The sequence below is a fragment of the Nesoenas mayeri genome, assembly GCF_963082525.1.
Source record: "Nesoenas mayeri genome assembly, chromosome: 2".
NCBI classification, from domain to species: Eukaryota; Metazoa; Chordata; class Aves; order Columbiformes; family Columbidae; genus Nesoenas; species Nesoenas mayeri.
In genome coordinates, this window is record NC_137543.1 from 104,927,766 (window position 1) to 104,944,636 (window position 16,871).

The 16,871-nt window shown below is 42.8% G+C and overlaps 1 protein-coding gene across 1 annotated transcript in view; it reads left to right on the forward strand.

The window, feature by feature from the left end:
- The first annotated feature begins 12,731 nt into the window (after positions 1-12,731).
- EZH2 (enhancer of zeste 2 polycomb repressive complex 2 subunit) overlaps positions 12,732-16,871 on the forward strand; it is a 49,808-nt gene continuing 45,668 nt past the window's right edge. The window contains exon 1 of the mRNA XM_080339093.1: positions 12,732-12,787. The gene's annotated coding sequence lies outside the window, so the exon portion shown is untranslated. The remainder of the gene's footprint in view (positions 12,788-16,871) is intronic.

Genomic DNA, 16,871 nt, shown 5'->3' on the forward strand with positions numbered 1-16,871 from the left:
TTAAAAATGCTTTACTAATGCTACCAATAAATACAGAAAAAAATACAAAATATACAAAATCAATCTTGAATTTCTTGGGGTAGTGCAGTGTTGCCTGTGGTGGAGCTGGCATTGCTCCAGCGACTGCAGGGCAGGCACCCAGAAGTCCTGGGCTGGACTCCGCAGCAAACCAGAACTGGATTCGGGGATGCAGGGTCTGGAATCAGGCCTTGGATCACAGGCACGACAGGCATTGTCCTCTTCAGATGCTGGCTGTAGTCAAAGAGAGTGAGACCCTTGTGACCTCCCACTTTATAGGGTGTATGACACGTATGGGATGGAATACTTAGTCACCTGTTCTGTCTACCTGTCCTTGGAAATACACCCCTTTCACTTACGGAATGTGTAAAATTTATCGATAACCTTGGCTGCCATAGCAATAAGTCTAAACCTGGGCCTCTTCTGCATACCATTGCTACCATTATCAGCTCTGGAGTGAACAGTATCTGCAAACATGCAGCCAAATTCAGAAAAGTGCAGTTACTTAGAAGAACTTAGCTGAAAGGAAAATTCATTAAAAGATAAACTGGTCTTGTTTTAAACAAAACCAGGACATTAACCAATCAGTTTAATACATAGACTGATAATTCTCAGTTTTCTATTAAAAAGTTTTCTATAAAAAAGTTTTGACATTAAAAACTTTTTCAATAATTTTTGTCCTTGTTTATCTCTGGGTTTGATCATTTTTGTCATGAGACCTAAATAGAATCCCACCTTAGTTTTACCACTGCATGAATAACTAGAACATACCTGTGTGACTTCCATCAGAACGGAAGTCACAATTTTTTACCTTTGGCATTGGGCTTGCACATACATCAGTGACTAGTTTTGCTGAAGAAGTCATATAGCTCTTTTGGCTAGGTGAAACTACAAAAATCCCAAAATTCTTGCTCTCTTTAAAGATAGTCACATAGTTTAAGGCATCTAAATCAAGATCAAATATACTTAATAAGATGGCAACATATGCAGAACATCAGCAATTTGCTAAATCACAGTTTGTTTGCCAAATCAGTAGTTCTCTGGAGGACTGCCATCCCAAACCCAGAGGATGTAAAAAGCAAATTATTTCTGCTTTTTAAAGAATGACAAAATGTTGTCAGACCATAAGATATATGAAAAAATACTGCAAGATGCTCAGTTTACTGAAACTTTCTGAAACAGTGCAGTGCGGATGAGAGGGCAGATTTTGGCTTAGGATCAGGTAATATATTCTACTGGAACAATCAGCTGACATGCAAAAAAAAGCCTGAAAAACCTGTAGGATTAATAACATAATATACACGTTTCCCATGACCTCAGTTTTCAAATTCAGAATAATTAATGATAATGAAAAGCATTCCCAAGCTCAGGTCAAGACATATTGAAATGCTGGTAACTACTAATGCTTCATATATTTTATTTGACCTTTCTTACCACTGGAAGTTACTAATTTTTATTTATTTCTTTCTTTATTTGAGAAAAATGGCAGGGCAATGAAAGCCAGTGGGTCTTCAGGAAAAAAAAAAAATCTATAGGAGGGAAAAACTAAACTTTCCAAGATTCTAGGCTATTTCTTTATTACCATGCATCACACTTATGATTGGATTGGATTTTAGCAGCATAGTATTGACTCCTGTTCTCTTAATTGCATGCAGCTATGAAATGAAAACTTACAACAGAACATGATTTAAATATGACACAATAGAACAAGATTCTATTCTGCTTCTGTTTGTGCTATTTGAAGGAAGAAGATTGTAGGGTCCCAAAATTATTGTTAGCCTTGTTAATCACTTTGAAAGCAAAGTAGCTGAAATACAGATAGCCAAATCTGTTCCTGTATGAAAGTGTAATACGACAGAAAATAATTTCATTGTCAAATAATATTTCAGTTTATATTATGCGATTAGATTTGCAATAAACTGCATGGTTGGTAATGTCACTTATAACACTAATCCTGGAAGAAGTAATAGAGTACTTTTCAGCTTCCTGATGCCAATGGGCTGAAAGCAACCTGCCATGGAGCAGCTGATTACTCAATGCAGCATTGCACCTGTGCAACTGAAAACAGATTTTGGCAAGTTCTCATTCATATTTTTTAAATTTTACTCCAAACTACATAACAAGTTTAGCTCTAGTCTACATGTATTAATATTCCAAATGCTTGGCTCATTAGTCTAATCAAATGACGGAAGGACCACACAAATGTATGGGTTGTTCAGCAGCCCTGACCTCACTCATTCACATGGATGTAATAGCCCTGCCGCTCACTCATGCATAGAAACGATCACAAAACCAAACAATGCTGTGCTCATTCATTCACTTGATTAGTTAGTCACTGTTTCACTCACTTGGTTGCCTCAGTCCTTCATACTTACAGACTTACAATCTCATCTTGCTTTCCCATTGAGTAGTGCTAATTAAAATTCACTTAAGACCCACATAGATGGACAAAGTCAGAATTACACCCTCAGTCTAATAGATACTAAACTTCATTAAACAATCTCTCAGTGTGACTTAGAGGTATTTTACTGTCTTAAGTAGAAATTTAGTGCCACACAGGTCTTGCCTAGCTTTCTCTTTTTCTCCTCTTTACCTTTTATGCTTTGAAAGCAGAAAATGTGATTCTGCCCTGGGTATTATTTAAGTAAGTATTATTGAAAGCAAAATGTGGCCTTTTGCACCTAAATAATAGACAAGGTTTTAACACTTATGTAGCTGCCAACAATCTATCCTTCATAAAGCATTTCTCAGCATCAGCCTGTGCAGACACTCATTTGTTTCAAAATTTTCTTTCTCAAGACCAGTTTCCTTAATTTCTCTTGATGGTGTGTTTCATACCAAGTGTTAAGGCTTCAGAGAGGAAAGTATTATGTAACATTTTCCAATTGTTAAACCAATTGCCTTTTTTATTCTATGATATGAGTTTGGTACACACTCAAATTGGTGATTATTTACATTATGTATCTGACCAGCATATTCAATTGACACCTGAAATGTAATGTTGTCTGCCCATCTCATGACCAAGTCTTACATCACTGCATGACTGATGTTAATGTATTGGTCTGTCTTTGTTTGTACACACACATAAATCACTGCAATGGTGATCCTTTCTGCCATAAAGCACAAACAACTCTTACCGTCTACTAATTTTAGAAACAAAACATCGTTTTCCCAGTAACAGTTTCACATATCAGCAATAGAGTGATTTTTGGTTTTACCATTTTGATCTTCAGAGATATATATATAAAGAACCACATTTTTCGCAAAAGACTGCCAGATAACTAGAAAGTAAACTCATTGACACAATGTCACAGCAGTGAATGTGTCTGAGTAATCCTCTTTTAAAATTTGCATTTATTTGTGAATGTTTTCATCGAGGGCTGGGAAAACAAAAAGCCAGGGGTGCTGGAGGGCTTTGCCATTCATTGTAGGAAGGGACCAGCATCTCAGCTCACTCCAGGCTCTCCAAAAAATGCAAACAAGGAAGCAGAACTGGGCAGCAATGTGGTATAATCCTGGACTTGAGAGAAGCTTTCTGCAACCCATGCCCAAGGGATGAAATTTGGAATGAATGATCATTTGAAAAGGCTCCTGCATCATGAGAAATGCTAACACAACTCTGAAGCATCTTCAAATAGGATACATATATTGTACTTCATATATCTCCATAAATCTTTGTGAAGAACATCTTATTTTTATGGCTTGCACTAGACAAAGTTTATTTAATGACAGGATGAGCACAACAATCTTTTTACTTTCAGGGTAGTCTTTACCATACATCTTCTTAAATTGACCTTTTTTTGACAATATAATTTACTAGTCCTGGAAAGATCTAACAGATTATCAAAGAATCCTGGTCTCCTCCAGACAGAGAGCTTGTCACACAAAGACTGTGGGGACCCAGGTGGTGGCCCTGCCCCAATCTGTGTCTGCTCAGGTCTCTGGCTGCAGGGAGTGCCAGAGGCGGCTGCTGCCAGGGCAGGGAGGCAGCATTCCACCTGTGTGAGGTGTGAGCAGGTGTGAGATCTGCTCAGTGTGGTGGTGGAACTCAAGGAGGAGGTCAAGAGACTGAGGACCATCAGGGAGTATGAGAAGGAGACTGACTGGTGGAGAAACTCCCTGGCATGCCAGGCAGAAAGGCCCCATGGTGATAACCCCACAAAAAGTCATGGACCCCCTGCCCTGTCGGGCAGAGGTAGAGGAGCAAAAAGAGGAGGAGGATTGGGAGCAAGTCCCACTTCAGCGTCATGGGTAACTCCCCTCCCTACCTGCCTTGCTTCCACAGGTGCCCCCCTGTAATAGGTTTGAGGGCCTGGATCTTGAGGGAGAGGTAGGTGAGGATGTGGTGGAAGGCCCAACTATGAGGTCACAAAGGAAGAGTCAGTTGACTGCAAACCTCAAGACTGCCTCTGATAAGAAAGAAAGAAGGGTAATTGTAGTGGGTGATTCCCTTCTGAGAGGAACAGAGGGCCCAATATGCAGAGTTGACCTTCATCATAGGGAAGTGTGCAGTCTACCTGGAGCCCGGATCAGGAACATCACCAGGGCACTCCCCGACCTGGTGCACTCGACAGACTACGATGCACTGCTGATCTTCCAGACATGTAGGCAGGAAGCTGCATCCCGTACTCTGAGGAGAATGAAGAAAGACTTCACAGCCTTGGGACAGTTGATGAAAGAGTCTGGGGCACAAGTCATTTTCTCTTCCCTCCTTCCATTTTTGGGTGATGACATGAGATGGAATAGAAGGATCCAGTTCGTAAATGCTTGGCTATGAGACTGGTGTTACAGGCAGGGCTTTCATAATGTCTGGTTTTATAAGACACCACAGTAATACATGGAAAAGATTTATCTCACAGGGGCTGGGATGCTGGGACAGGAATTAGCAGGGCTCATTTGGAGAGCTTTAAACTAGATTCAAAGGGGGATGGGGATGTAGCTGGGCTTGCACCAGTGGGGCAGCACTCTAGTATTGATGAAGACTGAGAGGCCTCCCATACCCCTAGGGTGAAATCAGAGTGCTCAGCTCACTCGCTGAAATGCCTGTACACCAATGCACGCAGCGCGGGGATTAAGCAGGAATTAGAAACCTGGAATGACCTGTTAGGGAACAGTGTAGGGGAAAGGGACGTGGTGGTCCTGGTGGGCAGCAGGATGACCATGAACAAGCACTGTGCCCTTGTGGCCAGGAAGGCCAATGGCATCCTGGGGTGTATTAGAAGGGGGGTGGTTATTAGGTCGAAAGAGGTTCTCCTTCCCCTCTACTCTGCCCTGGTGAGACTACATCTGGAACATTGTGTCTAGTTCTGGACCCCTCAGTTCAAGAAGGACAGGAAAATGCTCGAGATAGTCCAGCGCAGAGCCACAAAGATGATTAAGGGAGTGGAGCATCTCCCTTATGAGGAAAGGCTGAGGGAGCTGGGTGTCTTTACTTGGAGGAGACTGAGGGGTGACCTCATTAATGTTTATAAATAGGTAAAGGGTGAGTGTCAGGAGCATGGAGCCAGGCTCTTCTCGGTGACAACCAATGATAAGACAAGGGGCAATGGGTGCAAACTGGAACCTTGGAGGTTTCACTTAAATATGATAAGAAACTTCTTCACAGTGAGGGTAACAGAACACTGGAACAGGCTACCCCGGGGAGTTGTGGAGTCTTCTTCTCTGGAGACATTCAAAACCCTCCTGGACACATTCTTGTGTTCCTGCTCCGACAGGGGGATTGGACTAGATGGTCTTTTGAGGTCCCTTCCAATCCCTAACATTCTGGTTTTCTGTGACCTGTAATCCATTTTAGAACTGTCGGTATTCCCAGTCTTCTCTTGTAAAGGCAAGAAGACCAGGAGTTTTGGGTTGTTTTTTTTTAGTTTAATCGAGTTTATGTTGCTAAACCATATTTTTGGTTTTACCTTTATTGATTTACTAACCTTGAGTATGTCAGATCATATGTATATACACATTGCATAATATGCATTACTGTATTTTTTAAAAAGGTAGGTAAGGTCAGTGCCACTGCAAATACCTTCTACTATTTTAGATGTCAGGATTAAGTAATTCTAGGATAGGACAGGACTGCACCTTTACAGAGGAAGAGCTGAAAGTAGACATACTATAAATATCTTATAGAGAATTGGGAGGGGTAAATAATGCCAAAAATGGAGACCTACGCACGGCTAATTCACACACAGATGGAAGGGTGGCTACATTTGGAGGTAATACTTCTGAGAGGTGAAATTATGAACAGAAGGAAGGGGCATTTACTTTTGTAAACAATCTGACTTACCACTCTATGTATATTGAACTTTGCTGTTTGAAGAAGTACCTTCTGCAGCCGAAAAAGATTTGATTCTAGTCTGTGAACTCTATCTGCTACAGTAATTCAGCCACTGCGATTGCACACTTTTGACACCTCAGAAACAGAATATTCAAACAGACCTCAGGCTTTTAATCTTGGATTTGGCCTGATGGGAGACCATCCATCAACACTGATTGAATACCCACTTGAACCTTTAAATTTTCAGCTTTTTCTGTCTGGGCAAAATCCTTCACTGTGAGTGACACACCCAGCAGTTTCATACAACTGCACTTCAAAATATGCCTGGAAATGGGGACAGAGCTCTGGAATTTAAGTTCTCAAGCATATGCTTTCATGGTAATTTTGTTACATGAGATCATTTAGACCTTTAAGTGGTTTGAATAGAACAGTAAGTGCAGGTCACGTAAACAATAAAAAGAAAAGGGAAAAACAAGCAGACAAAGATGGGAAGGTATTTTTCTTACACAACTTAAGCAGCTTCTGTGACCATAAAATAAACAAAGGTAGATTCTTTCAAGTGAAACCATTACCTACAGATAGTTTTTAAAGTCAAATTAATTTCCAACAGAAGCCATGGGAAGTTAGTTAATCCCTTTCACAAATTGAAATGAATGATCACATGCAATTTCTCTGCCTGTTACAAAAAAGCTAATAGAAAGCCACTTATATTGCTTCTGTTGTTATATAAAAACAACACTAGACTTCTTTCCAGCAACATTTCTCCTTAGTCAAAAAGATACTATCCTGTATTTGATACAGAGCCATAGTTTGCGTCAATTTTTTGCATCACTGTCACTTCCACCTTTACTTGTCCTGCATCCCCTTCCCTCAAAAAAATCTCCTTGAACTCAGTGTAATAGAGTTGAGGTGCCCCAGCATGCTGAAAGCACTTACCCTTAGTATAAAATACATTACCTACCTTTATGATACATGGGGCAAACATTCAGTGAAAGGTCAGGTAGCTTTCCGTTACTTGGGAAGGTGTGGGGCAGACATGCTTTTACAGAGCTAAGAACCAGCTGCATGTGTTACCCTCCACAGTATTAGAGGCAGACAGCCCCTAAAGGCCACAAAAATCTGTGCATTTTCCTATAAGAGCACTTCATCAGATCTTGGTCATGTTAAGCAATGTACTTATTGTTGTACCTTTTTTTCATGCACACAGCCTATTTAAATGTCATGGTGCACTTGTGTTAGACAATAACTACACTTACACTTGCCACTGTACACTGACTGCACACACCTCTCGGCCCTTTCTGACTATGTGAGTTCCCAGGCACTGGCTCTTGTGACAAGTGCATCAAGTCAAATGGCAACTCCACGTCTGGTTGTACAAAAGGGGAAGAGTCTACAGAAGGAATAACTTCTGCTAGCAGGGGCCCTTTGAGCAGAAATGTAAGTACTTTGAGGGAAATGTAAGTACTATGAAGATATTAATGGAAAGTACTATCAATAGTATTGTAAGTACTATTAAGATATTAATGCAAAAAACATTTAAAACCATACTTGATCTCAAAATGGTTAGTTACAAAATGCAGTCATTACTTGTTTTAAAAAGTTAGCACAAAATAGCTGCTTTTTCAATAATAATGTAACAAGAGGCCAACTCTTTAAAAAGGGTCTGTGCTGACTTCTGTGTAATCATTGCAGTGTGTAACAGTTTAATGCTGTTACAGATTTATTGTTTTAGGCTCTGCATATGTTTCCATGTACGTAAACTTTGTGTAAAATCTTACCAAATTCACATGGACTAAAATGCAGAATTTAAGCCACAAAACAAGCCAAGGTATCAGTAAAAGTACCAATCAGTGTTAGGAATTGAATGAGCAGTGTGTAGAAGTCGTATCTGCCAAAACAGACATGGAATGTGTTTTAAGGGGAAAAAAAAAAATAAATAAGTACCCCAAACAAACAAAGAAACAAAGACTATGCTTCTAAACAGCCTGCTTGATGAAATATTATATGCAGTGCTAGAGGTTTGCTTGTAGGGGTAGGTATAACAAGGACAGGGTATGCATCCTCTTTCTCTCCTGACCACGGAGTAACTGAGCTCAAAAGCAACCAGACTGAACCTTTCCAGGCTGTGTGGCCAATATGTGAAGTCCACCAGACTGCACCACAGAGGACACCCACCCAAAAGCTGCACACAGCTTTGTTACAGCAAGATCTTGAAGCACAAATGGAAACAACACTGCGATCAGCAAGTCACACACTTAACTACAAGAATCAGAGATGCAGATACTGGCCCACCTGCTCAGGGCTACTAATGGTTGGGCAGGGACCTGTGCTTCTTCTTAATGAAGCCGAGCGAACAACGGAAAAACTGGCCAACATTTGTGGTTATTTCAGGCTAAGGCAGTTCCCTGACTGGTCTTGCTTAATTCCCTCAGCCAGATGGAAGTAATGCCACATGATTCTGACTGCAAGGAAATCATTAGGTAATAATGCATAAAGAATAATCTATGCTTTCGAAATACCACTTTATTTGAGATGTCAAAATCTATAAAAGAAACCGCTTAGGTATTAATTTTGCTTTATAGCACTGTACCTATTTTTTCTGTATGGAGCTTATTGCAACATTAAACTGCTGGGTGCAGAAAAAACCAGCACCTAAAACTCTTCTGGTTGTGTAAGACAGCCTGAACAACTGATCAGAAATGGAGCTCCTTGCTGAAGAGTTCATCACTTTCAGAGACAAGAACAGAGCCTTGGTAGAAAGGTTGTTTTGCTACAGAGCAAAGGAGACAAAGTAACTCAATTCAAAATATGTTTAATTTTCCAGTAAGCATTACTTTCAGGTATAACAGATGAACAATCTTCTGTACAAGAGAGAAAACCAAAGTGATCTGTGCTGAGGTCTAATTCACAGGGCAGGTTCTACAATATGGATTTTTCCACCTTGTGGCTGATTGTACCACTTATATTCAGTTACCCTATGCTTATTTATCAATGATTATTCATACTTGCTGACTAAAGCCGGGTACCATGAAGTGCAACTCTAACAAAATAAATTATGAATCCTAAGTTGTGAATGGACTGGGTAGCCAGTTTGGTGGTGGCAGCCATCTGGGGGAAGAACAGATTCAAATAGTTGAATTTCCAGAAATTACTAGTATTTTGCACATGTGATATTAGGTTGGTGCAAAAGTAATTGCAGTTTTGGACTGCGAATTTTAAATCATTAAAACTAGGCTCAAACACATCTTTATTAATCAAAATAAGAACGATTACAATCAACACACTTTTGCCTATGACAAATAAGTTTATTTATTCCTCTAGTGTAAAAACCTGTGCTTCAGGATTCGATGAACTCTTGGAAAGCATTTTCTCCATCCTGCGGGTTGTGGAAACATTTTCCCTGCAAAAAATTGTTGAGATGCTTAAAGAAGTGGTAGTTGGTTGGCAAGAGGTCTGGAGCATGAGACAATAAACTTCATAGCCCAATTTATTCAACTTTTGAAGTGTGGGTTGCGCAACATGTGGTCAGGCATCTGTCGTGGTGAAGGATCGGGCCCTTTCTGTTGACCAGTGGTGGTTGCAGGTGCTGCAGTTTTCATTGCATCTATTGATGTGCTGAGCAGACTTCTCAGATGTCATGGTTTTGCTGAGATTCAGAAAGCTGCAGTGGATCAGACCAGCAGCGCAGCACCAAACAGTGACCGTGACCTTTTTTTGATGCAAGTTTGGATTTGGGAAATGCTGTGCAGGTTCTTTCTTCAACCACTGAGCTGGTCATAGACAGCTGTCATATAAAATCCACTTTTCATTGCATGTCACAATCCGATTGAGAAATGGTTCATTTTTGTTGTGTAGAATAAGAGAAGACAACACTTCAAAATGACAGGGTTTTTGTTTTTTTTTTTTTTTAATTTTCAGTCATCTTCTGAGGCACCCACTTATCGCGCTTTTTCACCTTTCCCATTTGTTTCAAATGCTGAACAACCACAGCATAGTTGACGTCGAATCCTTCCGCAACTTCTCATGTAGTTCTAAGAGGATCAGCTTTGATGATTGCTCTCAAGTGGTCATTGTCAACTTCCAATGGCCGGCCACTACGCTCCTCATCTTCAAACCTCTTGTCTCCTTTGCGAAACTTCTTGAACCACCACTGCACTGTACGTTCATTGGCAGTTCCTGGGCCAGATGCATTGCTGATGTTGCAAGTTGTCTCCTCTGCTTGACGACCCATTTTAAACTCGAATAAGAAAAGCATTCAAATTTGCTTTTTGTCTAACATAATATCCATAGTCTATAATAAATATAAAATAAGCAGCAAGTAATAAGTCTGTAGCAAAAAAAAAACAACCATCAAGCCAGAAAAGTGCATTAAAATGATGTAAAACATAATCACATTTATTTAAGAACGTATTCCAATATCATACGGCAAATTTCAGCAATGCAAAAACTGCAATTATTTTGCACCAACCTAATAATTTAAAGAGAATATTTTCAATTGTCAGCCATTCCACTGGAATGAAAGAAAGTGTATGGCAATTTACCACACTCTGACACGTAACTGTAAGAGGTGATAATTTCTGCTGCACCTTTTTTGCTATTAACTCACAAAAAAATCCAGACTTAAAAATAAAAATAAGCTACTAGTAGAAACCTCTTTTCAAGGCCATGAAGTAAATTGAGAACATACGGTATAGGAATGCCCACTCTTCAGATTTTATTGCAAGTTTAATATGTGATGAAGTTTGGAAATTTTAAGGACTTATACACAGGAAGACAGAATATAAAAGCACACAAGAACATCACCTTTAAGTAGAAGAACACCGAGCCTCATTTGACATGAAAGCCAACTGCATGATTTTGGAATGAGGTTGCACTTGTGATTTATTTCCCCTCCAAGTGATTTTTATGACACAGAACCTCATTACTGTGGATGCTCCTTATTTTTTGAGCTTTGACCCTGAAGATGTACCAAAGCATTTGCAACAGAGAAAGGATCTGCTATTTGGTAAGGAAGGATGATGGGAATATACTGGAAGTGACGATGTGGCTGATGCTCCAGTGCACCTTGGAAGCAGCACTTGGTGCAGGACAGACAGGAAAGGGATACGGTCACAAAGGAAGGCCAAAGTACTAGCCAGAAAACTTATAGTCACAATTTTATTTTTCACTGCTGAAGACAAAAAAAGGCTGGATTGGCCCAAGAGCAGGACGACAATGGACTAAAGGAGCATGAATCTTCAATTTTAAACACAACCTTGGCAACAGGAATGATGAGCATGGCTCACAGATTAAAAACGAGGGAGAAGGATAGCAGTGTTAGAGGCTGGAGACAGCAAGTAACAAGCAACATGACCCAAGCCTGGTGTGGAGTAGACACCTTGCTGCTGCTGCTCTGTTAAGGCTCCCACGACACGGTTGGGCAGGGTTTTGAGAACAGAGAAAAAGCCAAGAGAAACAGCATGATGCACAATGAAAAGGGCAGATGCCGGTAAAGTTTGGGCAAGCAAAGGTCAAACGAGACAAAACGAAGGCGCGCCACGCGGCTCTGGAAAGTGACTCAGCCAGCCGACATCCGCCGGGGTGCGCAGGCTGGGGCCCCGGGGAGGAGCGCGGCCGCCCGACCGGGGGTGTGCGGGGGTTCGCAGGCTGCCGCAGCCCACCCTCGGCTCTTCCGGTGTGGTGCCGTGAGCCCCCGGCGGACGCCGAGGCGGGCGGCGGGCGAGCCGGAGGGCGAGCCGGCGAGAGCCGCCCTGACCGCCAGGAAAGCAACAGGCGGGGAAGCTGCGGGGAAGCGTCCGCCCGCCCGCTGCCGCTCACACAGACTTTCCCGCCCTCATGCCTGGCGAGCCCCGCGCCTCTCCCACAGGGCTGCCCACCCCCGCTCGCGCGCCGGCGGGACTGTTAAAACCGTTACGGCTCTCACTTTCGAACTGATTCAAACTCGGCGAGCAGCGCGGCCCCTCCCCGGGCTGCGCCGCGCTGTCTCCCGATGCCCGCCAATCCTCTCTCCTCCCTCCCCCCTTCCCACCCTCCACGTGAGGCGGCGGAGAGTTTCAAGCCTCTGCGGCCCGGTGTGCGCCGGCCCCGTCCCCGCTCTGGTGAAGGGGGAGCCGGAGCACCGGAGACGCGAGGCCGGGCCGGCGGGCGGGCGGAGGACACGGCGAAGCACGAGCCCCGCGGGCAGCGCGAGAACAAAGAACTCTCCCGCCCGCCTCCGCCACCCCCCCGCACGTGGGGAGCGGGCGCCCGCCCCTCGCCCCGCCCACCGTCGCGCCTGATTGGCGAGAAGGGCTCTGTCCGCGTCCATCCAATCGAGGCGGTGCTCAGCGCTCGCCAATGAGCGCGATGCCGATTGGGCCGCCGCGTTTGGCGCTCGGTCCGGGAGGGTGAATCCGGCAGCCGGAGGCTGAGGGGAGGGAGAGCGAGCGGCGCGGCGCGGAGCCGAGGGCGGCAGCGGCGGCGACCGGGCGGCAGCGCGAGGCCGGGGCCGCCGGGCGGGTGAGTGAGTGAGTGAACGAGCGAGCGACACCTCGCGGGCTTGAGGCGTTGGCGCTGGGAACGGCTATTTATAACCGGCTCTCTTTGTAGTGGGGGGAGGGGAGGAGAGCGCAGAGGGATGGGATGGGATGGGATGGGATGGGATGGCAGAGGGGCGCCGGCTCCCGAGGAGCAGTCTCCTCCCGTCCCGTTCCCGCGGGCGCAGCTCGAGGCGCGGGGGGCGCCGGCGGCGAGGCGCGCGCTCCCGGCCGGTGACAGCTGGAAGGGAGAGACATGGAGTCTGAAGTGCCCTTTGTCTAAGTTGGCTCGGTCCAGCCCGGCCGGCGGTTCGTGTTCCGACCCCAGCTCGGCGGAGCGCAGCCCCAGGCAGGAGGCTTAGCTCGTCGTTCCCCGCTCCGAGGGTGGGAGGCGGCGGCGGGAGGGGGCCGGCGTTGCGAGGGGAGCGGGAGAACGGGGAAGACCCGGCGGTTTCCTTCCCCTCCTCCCCGTTCCTGCTGACTGCATGCGGCGGCGGCTGTTTCAGGCGCGGTTTGATTGAAGGGGTGGAGGGGAGACATGTGTGTGCCCAGTATTCACACGGCGAGTTCTCGGAGTGCCCGGCGGAGGAGCCAGTGTACCCCGGGTGACCAGCGTGGCACATGGCTCTCCCCCGCTGAGGCGGGCTCCCGGGAGGCTCGGACAGGTCCACGCCGGGCTCAGGCGTGCTCAGCCCCCCCGGAAGCGGGGCGAGCCGGGCGGGGAGTCTGAGCATGGCCCGGGCCGCCCACCCGCACCCCGCTGCCCTGGAAACCGGTTTTGGGGCTCGCCACCTTTCGGGCTCCCGGCCTTGGGAAGGGTTCGCGGTTCAGGGAGGGAGTTTAAGAGAGGGAGAGGATAAATCACTCATGCGGCGGCTCCGGCGAACTTTCTAATCGTTAAGGGCACTGTACAGTCCTGATTTACCAGAGCACTGCAATAAAGTTCATAGGGAGCTGGAAATTCTGTTTTTTGGATCTAATGTCGCTAAGCACAGGTATACAGAGCGCTCTTTAAAACAAGGGTATCAGAGAAGGTGTGGAGGAGCGTACTGGGCACAGCTGTCCATGAGCAACAAATGTATGACTGAATAAAGAAATCGGTGTGTTGCGGCATCATGCGTTTGTGTTCGACAGTAACAGGTATTCATGGCGATTCAGAAATTGTTGTTAGCAGACAAAAAAAAAGCAGTCTATACATAGATGCAGCAGGAATGGGATAATAAACTTGTACATTGCGATACTTATTTCTAACTTACAAACCACTATCCTTATTGTATTGAGCTGAAGAAAAGGTGTGTGATTTTTTTTTTTTTTTTTTAATTATGGAGCTGGAAGTTCAGATTTTTGATCTCTGACAGCTTGTAACAGTTTGAAAAAGGTTGCAGGATTGGTTTGTCTTTAAGTCTAGCAACTGTAGTTTCAGCTCTTATGAATTTAGTTCTTACTAATACAGATTTCAGTGAAGAGTTTTACCAGCATTTTTAGTATAATCTTCACTTCTAAAATGGGTTTTCCTCATAGATAGGTTCATCTTTTTTTAGGGGTTGGCATGTTCAGATTCTTTATGTGACTTACCAATTTAAAAGGTCATTCTTTCTTTGTCCCCAGTCTATATCAAATTCAGAGTCTGGGTAATGTTTATTTGTGGTAACAATAAAGGGTCTTCAGAAGGGTGAGTATTACTTGTACATAGTGTGCTATAACTACTCTCAATTTAGATTATTAAAATGTGAATATTTAAGATCTATAGAGTCTTTCAGAGAGCATATTTCCAGATCTAGAGAGTCTTTCAGAAAGCATGCTTTCAGTATTTTAGGAGATATGACTCAAAAGTTTTGTGTGACATGTGGAATGTTTTTAACTTTGAAATCTAGTGCTTTATCAAGTACTGGCTTTAAGATTGTTACATTTTGGGTTGTGGAGTTTCCTCTACGAAAAAAAAAAAAAAAAAAGAAAAAAGAGGGGGAAAAATAGTTGTGTTTTATTTCTTTCTTCTTCTGTCTACATGAGGAATGAAAGTAACAAAGTTAATCAGCCTGTAGAGAAATCTGTGACAGTAAGATGTTCTATGAGATACCAACAGCTATTTTCATCTGGAACTTAAAAGAATTCAAGATTCTAATTTAGGAAAAAAAGTGGGGGGGCAAAAACTTTTTCAGAGATTTTTTTTTTTCTTTTTAATATGTAATTTCACCCTGAAAAGAGACAGATGTCGTCAAAAGGTCATAAAATGTCTTTCTCGGTTTAAAATGAGCTAAAGTGGCAGTGTGCAAACTTAGACCAGAAACTTGAAATTCAAGCTCAATTTTTTTTTCCTTGCTGTATTTTTTCCCTCTCTTGCTAGAATGGCCAGCAAGCAGAAATATGGTGTTTTTATTGAAGATACATATTAAAATGGATTTTTGTTTGTTCTGTGACATTGCGGCATTCATAGGTTAAATGTATTTCTGCAGTTCTGCTTACTTGCAAAGAAACTTTGGTTTAGTGAGACGGGAATTTTTGTAGTGTATGACTGAATGCACTAACTATATTATATAGAAAGAACACAAGCTATCTACTGCTTTCTGTAAAGAGACTTATGTCAGAATAACGTACATCTGGCATTTAGCACACTCCAACAATATTCCCAGGAAAGATGGTACACTCTAAAATTCCTCTCAAAGTTAGTAAAAAAAAAAAAAAAGTTATTGTCAACATTCGCAAGAAGATTCTGCTTCTTTAGCTGTATATACCATGTATACATTTTAATAAGTTCACAGTTATAATGTTAACAATTTTAGATGACAGCACTATGTTCATGTGATTGACCAGTGAGAGTTAATATTTAAAATGGCTGCACTAATGACAGAAGGCATATTTAATAAATGTTTGCTTTATGTTGCATTTGAGCAGAAATGCTGTGGGAAATTTTAGTGTCATCTGGAATCTGAAAGTTCTGCAATTCTACTGTTAATGCATATAGATGCATCTTAGCTAATGTGAAGAGAAGTTATCCGTGAAACTTAAGGGGGAATAGAGTTTTCTTCAGCAGGGATGCTGAAAATCTCAGGAACAGGAACTGGTCTCTGCTAAGCAAGGAAGTTTACTGAATTAAGTAGGTCATCTTTAGAGAATTACCTATTCAAGCAAAATTCACTTTACTAGATTAAAAACATGGAGGAAATGTACTACGTACTGTAAATCTAATTCTTAATGATTTGATGAAGTATTTGAATAATACATTAGGAAACAAGACTGCTGCTAACAGAAGCTGTACAACAGTAATGGGAGGTTTACTTTAATGTTAAAGCTGCTACCCACCTTCTGTTTATACTATCAGCAAAGTCTGATAGCAGTGGATAGCAGTGCTGGGCTCCTGGAAATGGTATCTGATTGAAGACAGACTCTGTCTGTATCTATAAATTTATAAATGTAGCTGTACATTTAGTATCTATCTCTATGATTTGTACAACTGTTCTAGAATGGCTAAGTCAATCTTTAAATGGATGAGTTACTTCGGTACTGGCATAGTTTATGTGATAAATTCAGTAAAGTGACTATGTCTGAGAGGAAGAAAGGTGACACAAGGAAGAACCTTGTATAAAATGGATGCAAAAGAGGGAGAGGTGTTTCACAGGGGAATGATAAAAATGTTGGTTACAAGTTAGACTGCTTCGGTTTGGTTTTTAGGTCTGAGTATATGCTCAAGAGTTTTGTTGAACTAAGGATTAAAAGGAAAACAATGTACAGAATTATTAAATAGACATTTTACCTGTTCTCACAGAAATTAAAGACTTTGGGATGATGCTGTGTATATCTATTTATGGATGGGGTGAAACTAGAGAGTGAAATTTGTTGAAGGAGAGAATAGGTTCCACTGAGATCCAAGCAAGAAACAGTGAAGTTTTCAAAAACATGTTAGTGACAATGCTGTGTTCTGTAACTGATAATAGTAGGTAGTTTGAATGTTACAGGCTTTTTCTCGTTATAGTCCTAGATTTCCACTAAGATGTGTCAGACTGTAGTCTTGAGGTCTGGATCCTCAGTGAAACAGAGAAAACTGCCTCCAATGTTATAGTCAGAATATA